The sequence below is a fragment of the Sorex araneus genome, chromosome 10 (genome assembly GCF_027595985.1).
Source record: "Sorex araneus isolate mSorAra2 chromosome 10, mSorAra2.pri, whole genome shotgun sequence".
NCBI classification, from domain to species: domain Eukaryota; kingdom Metazoa; phylum Chordata; class Mammalia; order Eulipotyphla; family Soricidae; genus Sorex; species Sorex araneus.
Window position 1 is genome coordinate 66,969,774 of NC_073311.1, and position 7,404 is coordinate 66,977,177.

The 7,404-nt window shown below is 60.9% G+C and overlaps 1 long non-coding RNA gene across 1 annotated transcript; it reads left to right on the forward strand.

Moving 5' to 3' along the window:
* Nucleotides 1–222: 222 nt before the first annotated feature.
* Nucleotides 223–5,423, forward strand: LOC129399122 (uncharacterized). Its single transcript, XR_008626945.1, has 3 exons — nucleotides 223–369; nucleotides 5,024–5,084; nucleotides 5,175–5,423. It is a non-coding gene; the product is annotated as an uncharacterized LOC129399122 (long non-coding RNA).
* Nucleotides 5,424–7,404: the final 1,981 nt, after the last annotated feature.

Genomic DNA, 7,404 nt, shown 5'->3' on the forward strand with positions numbered 1-7,404 from the left:
CGCTCGCACGACCCGGCCCGTGCAGCCGGTGGGCGCTGCGCCCCGGCTCCGGCTCGGTCTGGGCGCCCCTAGCCAGCCGCTCCCCCTGCCCCTGCCGCCCTCCCCCTCCGTTTCTCTCCTTCCTGTCCTCCCTCCCGCGCTCCGGGGTCCAGAGTGACCTGGGGGAGGGGGAGCCTGGGACACCGGGGGAGGGGAGCGCGCCGTGGTGGGCTGGGGCGGAAACTCAGCTGTGAGTAAACACCATCAAGGACGTGCCTTAGCGAGAAGATCCAAAACAGCAGAACAGCAGCGCGGCTCGGGTCTGTCCCTCCGCGCCGGCTACTTCGGGCCGGCGGGGGCAGCTCCGGAGGTGGCAGGAGCCCCCACTAGGTGAGCACTCATTAGCTGAATCATTTTGACCTGATTCATAGGACAATGGGCCTATCAGGGTCCTATTTTTATCCGAATTAAGACACTCAGACCCGCAGGCTTCCTCTCCTCCTCTCTGCATGGACTGGGTGGGTTTCAGATCTCCGTGACTCCAGAAGCGCTTCTCTGGGCGCTCCCCTTGCTCAGCCGGCTGTGGGGGCGGGTGAGTAATCCTCGAACCCGGGCTGTGATTGCCTCGGCAAGGTCTGGCTGAGCCGCTTCTGTCTCATTTCTGAGTTAAGCACATTAAGCCAAGACGAGGGAAGTAACAGCTCCTGGGGCTCCCGGCCGGGCGCCTCTGAGCAGCCGCGTGTCCGTCCATCTCGACTCTCTCTGCAGTGCTCCGCTTTCATCTGAGTGGGTGCTGTGTGGATCTGAGGGGGTTCCTTTCCTCTAGACAGTACACAGCCCACTAGGGCACTAGGGTGGCACTGCACTTGGCCACACGCTGCGTTCAGGACCTGCGAGTCGACAGGGCGAGGCACTCGCCTTGCACCTGGCCAGCCGGGGTCCCCCCCACCCCGGGCCCCCGGGCTCCTGAGCACGGCTGGGTGGCCTGGAAGTAGCAGCTGCAGCCACGGCTGAGCTCCCGTGCAGAGGGCTGCAGGCAGCCCTGCCCCTCTCCTGGCCCTGACAGCCGTGGGCAGGGGGCCTGGCCCACCCCTCGGGCCCGGCTCAGGGCACAGAGACCGGACACCCGGCCAGGGCCCGCCCAGCCGCCCGGGCATCGCCTGCAGGGCAGCAGGGGCGGGTGAGCCCCGGGCCCCGGGAGGACCTTCGGAACCTTCCGTGCTGATGCACAGCACCGCCCCCCCCAAGGGCTCCTGACCCCCCACACCCTTGGCAAACTGGAGGAGAGGGAGGGGTGTGCCCTCACTGGGCGCCCCGAGTCAGGCGGGCGTCTCGTCCATGGCGCTGACCCCAGAGAAGAGGGGCAGGGGCTCAGGACAGGCTCCCCCTAGCTGGGAGAGGGCGCCCCGGTTCCCGAGGGTGCTGCTGGCCTAGGGCGCGGGGGCACCAGGGAGCCTGTCTGCAGTGGGCATCGGCGCTTCAGCTCCGGATGCTCAGGGGGACACAGGCTCAGGGGCCTCTGCAGACCCGCTCACCCACGCCGCCGTCTGTGACGCTGGGGCCACCGCGGCCATCCCGGCGGCCGTGCCCGCTGCAGGACTCTAATCCTGACTGTCTGCACCCGCCTGCCTGCTGGCTCGAGCCCGTGTCCAAGCCACAGGGTCAGAGGCCCTGGGGGCGGAGTCTCCTCAACTCCCGCTGGGCCGAGCTGGACAGGGCCGTGGGATGGACAGTGGGTGAGCTGGGGCTGGGCACGGGGTGGGGCTGGGCACGGGGTGGGGCTGGGCAGGGTGTGGGGACGGAGACCTTAGGATCCTGGAATGCTCGTCTGCCTGACTCCGGGTCCGAGTATTCCTCGGACACTTCTCCGTCTTTGTGCCTGTTCTTCTCCCGTCTGATGAGTCTGGCCCCTCCGTCCGTCCGTCCACTTGCGGCACAGGCTCTGCCTCCCTCCCTCCCCTCGGGTGCACAGGGGGCACCTCTGCGCCTGTGGTGGTAACGAGGCTGCCAGGAGCCCGCGCTCACGCCTTTGTCCCTTCGGCCTGTGTCTGTGTGGCCGGGTCCCCACCGTTGCGCATGGGGTCGCTGCAGAAACCTCTGAGAGTGGTGGACGTGAGCAGCGCTGACCGGGGGCCTCCCACCGACCTGGGTCCCATGCCCGGGCTGCCTGTGTGTCTCCTCGTGACACTCGTTTCTGATCCCCCTGAGCTGCTTCTCCCTGACGCAGCGTGAGGAGCACCTCCGTGGCTGCCCCGAGCCCGTAGTCCGACAGGAAGTTTGTGTGCGAGTCCCAGTGATGGACACGCTCCACAGCCACCGCTCACGCTCACTCGCCCAACAGAGATTCCCGCCATGAGCCCGCGGTGCAGTGACGCCAGTGAGATGTTCTCATTTCCCCAGCCGCGTTCTGTCCTGGAGGGAAGTTGGCCCCGGTCCTTCTGTGTGGTGGGCCAGAGCTGGCCCCGGTCCTTCTGCGTGGTGGGCTAGAGCTGGCCCCGGTCCTTCTGCGTGGTGGGCCAGAGCTGGCCCCGGTCCTTCTGCGTGGTGGGCTAGAGCTGGCTCCAGTCCCTGCCACTTCCCGGGGACTGATGACGAAACAGGCTCCCCTGCAGAGACGGAGGGGGGGGGGCCCAACAGAGAGAGGCCCCAGGGATGCGACTTGGGCTGCACGTGATAAATGACTTCTTAGTGATAATAATGATCCCATAATAATTTAGATTTGTTAGCTTCTGCTCAAGCAGTTGTAATATTTTTGGCGCCAGACATAGAAGAATAAGGGCTTACCGAGTGGTGTTTTCATACAGAACGACGCCCCTTTAAGACTCAGTTGCTGGTAGTGCGACGTGGTCAGGTATTTTCCAGTCCTGTGTTCTGACAATTAGACCTTGAATAAGGAACCAGATGGACCAGTGGTTTCACGGCACAGCACCTGGACATGTGGGGTGGATGGGAGACCTGGGGTCCAGGCACCCTGACCAGTCCAGGGGAGAGCTGGGCAGTGGGGTCCACGCCTGCCCACCAGCTCTGGCGTCCCTCCAGGGAGGGGGGTGTGAGTCCAGTAGGAAAGATGTGGAACAGTCTCTTTTGGCAGAGGGCAAGGTTTTGTAGGTAGGCAAGTCTGAGGGACTCCATTTTATTTTATTATTATTATTTTGCTTTTTTTGGATCACACCCGGCGATGCACAGGGGTTACTCCTGGCTTTGCACTCAGGAATTACTCCTGGCGGTGCTCAGGGGACCATATGGGATGCTGGGATTCGAACCCGGGTTGGCCGCGTGCAAGGCAAATGCCCTACCCGCTATGCTATCACTCCAGCCAGAGGGACTCCATTTTAGAAGGATCAGTTTGCCAGAGTGCAATGAGGTCACAGCAAAGGAGCAACGTTTTTTAAAAGTTAAGCAAGAATTCACTAACAGAGAGCAATCCAAAACAAAATCAAGTGGTTACGGTAACTTTAAGCAGAATAAAGTCATTAAGAAGAAAATCAAGGCCAGAAAGCAAGCAGGCACATGCCTTGCATGTCGCTGAGCTGGGTTCGGTCCCCAGAACCCAGCTGGTTCCTCAAGTCTGCCAGGAGTGATCCCTGAGCACAGAGCCAGGAGTCAGCCCCGAGTACCGCTGTGTGTGGCTCCCAAATAGAAAGAAAAAGAATAAAATTAACAAAAGAGGTACAAGATGTAAACCTCAGAAATCATAAAATGTTGGTAGAATGTAAAGATCTTAATAAATACTATTGCATATTCATGAGTTAAAAAAAACAGTTCTCCAGGGCTGGAGTGATAGTTACCGCAGCACGTAGGGCGTTTGCCTTGCATGCGGCTAATCCAGATTCGATTCCTGGCGTCCCAGCTGGTTCCCCATGCCAGGAGTGACCCCTGAGCACGGAGCTAGGAGTAAGCCCTGAGCAGTGCTGAGTGTGGCCCCCAAAGTACTCCTAGGCTTAATGGCATCCACACAAAATTTCAACTTTGCTGCAGTCCCCTGAAATGGCCCTGGGTTTCCCAGGGAGTGCCAGGCTCTCCGAATAAACAGGCCCGGGGATCAAACCTCCTTCTTCAGACTCACTTCTCTGGGAGCCAGCTGGCGAGGATGCCTCCCGCCCTTGCTCGCCGCGTGAGCGGGCTCGGTCTCCACATGCAAAGCAACGGAGTCAGGGCAGGGGGGCTCAGAGGCGGGAGCTGGCGTGGAAGCCTCTAGAACATGGCCCAGCAGTGGCCTGGGTTTGACGATTTCTCAGTCATGGCACCGGAGCCTCAACTGGAAAAAAATAAACAGATTGGACTTCGTGAAAATCAGAACTCTTATGTTTCAAAGAAACCATCCCCAAAGTGAAAAGGCCACCCACACATTTGGAGAAAACCATGCCAAACATATCTATTAAAAGGGACTTTTCTCTAGAAAATAGAAAGAACTCCTCCAAGCCAGCGAGAGAAAACAGATGGCCCCATTGGACACCTGGGCCAGGGACTTTGATGTATATTTCAGCTGTTTCTCAGAGAAGATATGGAAACGGTCAGTCAGTTTACCACGGCTCCCCAGCCGCGTCCCGAGTCGGACCCAAACACCAGCGTCCCTCGTGGGACACCCAGGGCCCTCCCTGCCCGAGGCCGGTTCTGGGCCTCAGGGGTGTGCCCCCCTGGAAAGCAGCTTGGGGTTTCGTGCCAGAGCCCATGATCCATGGAACCTTCCAGTGGCCTGAACTGTCCCCAGATACACACATGTGGCTTGGAGCTTGCAGCCCTGTGGGCTTCAGCCATGGAGTCCCCATCAGGACTGGACAGTGGCCAGATGGGCACGGAGAGATGGGGGGATGGGGCTGGGACAGAGACGGGGGGTTCTCGGGTGGGGAACGGCTTGAAAGATAAACGCGTGGAACAATGTGCACTGGCCGCCAAGGAGGGGGCCGTCAGACAGCCCCAGGTAGAGGGAAAGGGAGCGACAAGGTGACTTCGAGTACTAGGTGCGGGCGGGGGGGGTGGGGAGCTGTGCTGGATCCGTCCAGAGAGATGCTGCGTAGTTGACGCTGCTGATTTTTGTCCCCAGAAAGTGGCTGAGAAGGGTTCTGAAGTATGCAGTCTCCCGGGAAAACAGGACAAGCCAAAAGGTAGAGTAGAAGGAATGGAGCGGGAGAGACAGTAAAATTGATATAAGGACAGAAAACAGCCAGGCGGACTCTTAATGTCTTAACCACCAGGCCAGCTTCGCGGGAAGCCGAACACACGGAACTCCCAGCAGCCCCCGAGCTGCGCTGAGTCCAGGAGGCCGTCAGGAGGGGGCAGGTGCAGCGTGCCCCCCCCCCACCTGCCAGCCACACGGCGCCAGGCAACGCCAGTGCCCAAGGAGCAGCAGAAACAGCCGGATCCAGCGGGCGCTCGCAGGGGCGAGTCCGGGAGGGCGTGGGGCTGGAGTGCTCCATGCATGGAATTCTACCGCCAGCAGTGTTGTAAATCCCGGCGCCTGGAATAAAGCAGAACTTTAAATACAGCGGAAGAGGCTTGCTTCGTTCCCGGGAAGGTGCAAACAGTGAAACAGGAGAGTGGCAGAGACAGCAGGAGGGGATGCCTGGTGCGGGCCGACCCCAGCCCGGTCCTCTGCACCCCCCAGGCGAGATCCCTGAGTGCAGAGCTGGGGGTCACCCTGAGCATCGGGTGAGGCTCAATCCTGAGCCCCGGAAATAATAAGAGGAGGAAGGTGGGCTAGTCAGTCCAGCAGGCTCCTCCCGCAGGGCCCACCTCTGGCTGCGGGGGGCCGGGGTGGGGGGTGGGGGGCAGCCCCCAGAGCTGAAGGTCCTGGGAATGGGGAGAAATGTGCAAGTCCACGAATACGCAGGTTTAGAAGGGGCCAGCTACACCGTTCTCCAACTTTGACAAGAGTCTTTAGCATCAAACGACAAGTAATTAATCATCCTTTGTGCCAGATTAATTGTTTTCTGGGCCCCGGATGCTCCCGCAGAATCCTGGGGAGAAAGTGCAAGTTTGTTTAAAAACAGCCGAAGGTGCCGAGGCGAGCGGGAGGGCGTCCCAAGAGAGGCTCTGCCTTTCTCCGTGCCGAGGCGAGCGGGAGGGCGTCCCAGGAGAGGCTCTGCCTTTCTCCTCACAGACGTGCCCATCGGTCTCGTGCAGGGGGGACAGGGAGCCTGAGTGAAACGCAAGGTGACAGCTTACTTTGGAAACGGCACTAGACATTTCGTTTAGAGATTTCTGATAATTTAGCCAGAAAAACGTATTCTGCTTAAGGTGAAAACCATCGTATTGAACATGAACAATAACTGGGGACACGCTGGCATGAGGGTACCCTGGGCAGTGACTTCTCAAAGCTCTTTCAGGCAGGGCACCCTCTGTCAGGAGATAGTCGTGGCGGTGGCACTGATGAAAGTGACTGGCGTGTGGGACTCAAGTTCAGTCTCGACCCGGGCGTTCGTTTCGGAAGAATGGGCCTCGCCTCAGCACGTGTGTGCACGGGGCCGGCCGCCCGCAGCCACACTTCATCTGTCATGGCGGTGGCACTGATGAAGGGAATTGGCGTGTGGGATTCAAGTTCTGTCTGACCCGGGCGTTCCTTTCTGCAGAACGGGCCTCGCCTCAGCACGTGTGTGCGCGGGGCCGGCCGCCTGCAGCCACACTTCATCCGTGGCATCGTCTGCTGATTGTCTTTGCCGCCACTGACCCCGGGGCCCAGAGCTCTGTCCACTGCAGCTGGACCGCGTGCCCACGGGCCCAGAGGGGCTGCCCGAGGTCCGGCACAGCGGCGCCCGCAGTGGCTCCGAGGACAGAGCCGTGACCCCCACCAGGCCCCTCGCGGCCCCACACCGTCACCCTCGGGCTCTGGGGGCCCCGGGAGCAGGTGCGGGAGATGCTCAGGGGTCTCGCCCAGGGATGACAGAGTGTCCCCTCCTCTGCCCACCACTGGCTCCGGGCAGCCCTGCCTCAGTGGCACCTTGGTCTTTCGTCCCGGTGAAAAGTTCCTGTTTCCCCTGGGTGTGGCCCCAGGGGGAGTGGGTGCCCCGCCTCGCCAGTCTCCAGAGCAGAGTGCGCTGCCCGTCCCCGTCCCCCATCCCTGTCCCCGTCCCTCGTCCCTGTCTCTGTCCCCATCTCCGTCCCCCGTTCCCGTCCCTGTCCCCGTCCCCCGTCCCCCATCCCTGGTCCTCGTCCCCATCCCCCGTCCCCCGTCCCCATCCCCATCCCCCATCCCTTCTCTTGTGTCCCGTGTCCCATACCCTGTGTCCCGTGTCCCGTGTCCCATGTCCCATACCCTATGTCCCGTGTCCCATGTCCCGTACCCTATGTCCTGTGTCCTGTGTCCCATGTCCCCCGTCCCATCTCCTGTGTCCCGTGTCCCATGTCCCATACCCTGTGTCCCATGTCCCATGTCCATACCCTATGTCCCGTGTCCCATGTCCCATACCTTATGTTCCGTGTCCCGTG